Genomic DNA, 2,239 nt, shown 5'->3' on the forward strand with positions numbered 1-2,239 from the left:
TTATATTTATATATACATTTAAGAAATTTCTAGTTGAAGCTATGACAGAAATTTTGAACAAATGACCTATCTCATTCTTACTAAGACATAACATAAGGTCTCCCTTGTAATGGGGAAAAAGATCATCTTCTTCCTCAACCTACCCCTAATTGTCTCTTACAATGTCCTAATTAATTGAAGTTGGGGACCCCTTACATAGGCCAAAGAAAGGAAATCTTAGTCTTCATTGTCCTTTCAAATCCAGTGAGACTTTTTCTTTGTCTTCACATGATCAATGGAGTTGGCAAAGCAAGCAGAAATGGTGTATGGTATAGAAACAATTGACAACCCAAATAAGATCACATCACTCTTTTTTAAATAATTTCTTATCACATTATCAAAGTATTTTTGCTATATTTTTATACATAAATTTAAATTTGAAAAGAAAAAAAAAGATATTTTAATAATATAATTACTCAAATAATTTATTTTTTCATCAATTGAGATTGTTAATTTGTAACCTTTTTTTTTTAAATAATCCAAGATCAAACAAGCTCACACAAACTCATTCATTAGGTCTAATCATTTTCCCACTCTACTTGTCTTAATCATAAAGTCCAACTAACTTATTACCCAGGACTCAAATATCTTGTACTAATTGCTACATTCATGCATGTATATACTGTTTCGGGATTTAATGTTTTGGCCAAAAATGTGTAGACCCAAACAATTAATTCATTTTTTATTTTGTATTTGATTGTTTTTAGTGAATATGGTGAATTTCCTCCAATGAATTGATAGGGTTTTCTTAACTTTCGATGCAATGGGGTTTTCCATGGAGCTTTCAAATGTCTAGTGATAGGTTTTTGCCTGCATCTTTATCCTATGTTTGTAACTGATTTATCCTTCTTGGATAATTGTTTAATTACTTCCGGATTTCCATCTAAGGTGATTTGTCTTCCTTCACATTAGTATGATCGATCTCATTGGAAAATTGTTATTGAAATTGAACGGTTCTTGGTTGGTTCTTCGTTGGTTCTTCGTTTTGACAAAATTAATAATGACATTATTGTTAGAGTATAATATAATATATTTGTAAGATATTATCACAATTTATAAAATTGTGATAATATCAATATTATATTATTTAGTTTTCTTATATATCAATTATAATGTCTATATAATAGACATAATCTATGTAACATGAATAACAATTTAATACAATATTTCTCTCTTTAGTTTAACATAATATCAGAGCTTTTTTATCGTCCTTAAATAAATTAAGTGATAGTCTTCCGTTGCCTCCATCAATGGTTACCTTAGCCATTGATGGAAGACTCTAATAATTTATTCTTATATTTTTAATAATGTCTTTTCTTTTTTAGATATTTAGATTGTTTTTTGGTTTGGTTAAGGTGGGTTGTTGATTTTTGGAAGAGTTTGAGAATCTTCATTTTGGTTTTGGTTGTTGTTGAGAATAGTGGTTGAATTTGGTTTGGGTTTTTCCTAAGTTTGATTTGATTGGTTTTGGTTTGGCTTGGTTATCGTGGGTTGTTGATTTTAGTTTGGTTTTTTTGAGGAGTTTGTGAAACTTGGTTTGATTGGTTTTGGTTGTTAATTTTGATTGGCCTGAATCGAAGAAGAGTTGTTGGTGGATGGACAATGGATCGGGCAGAAGAGAGAAGTGAAGGAAGAGAAGAAGATTAAGAATGATGCGTAACTTCATATTGTTCGCGCTTTAATTTTCTAATTGTCAAACTCTCAATTCTTATTGTAATTGCATCGTGAGTTTGAGTGTGGATATTAGAGTATAATATAATATATTTGTAAAATATTATTACAACATTATAAATTGTGATAAAATCAATATTATATTATTTAGTTTCCTTGTATATATCAATTATAATGTCTATATAATAGACATAATTTATGTAACCATGAATAAAATTCAATACAATATTTCTCTCTTTAGTTTAACAATTATCAAATAGACTCTTATATAAATTATCGATCTCATAAGATATATGGTTACTAATGTTCATTGTTAGAGTTATTTTGTTCGCAATATCTATGATATGTGTTTGTTATGTAAAGATGATAATGAGATTTTTAAGAATTTAGTTTCAAATGTCTCATTCTCTTGCTAAATGAAATTAGGTCATTATATAAAAATAAAAATAGTCTAAGTAAAAACAAGAAAGCAAAGTAAAAGCAAAAGACTAATGTCACAAATATAGAACTTAGAATGAGTCTCGTACGA

The sequence above is a fragment of the Impatiens glandulifera genome, chromosome 9, assembly GCF_907164915.1.
Source record: "Impatiens glandulifera chromosome 9, dImpGla2.1, whole genome shotgun sequence".
Classification (NCBI taxonomy): Eukaryota; Viridiplantae; Streptophyta; class Magnoliopsida; order Ericales; family Balsaminaceae; genus Impatiens; species Impatiens glandulifera.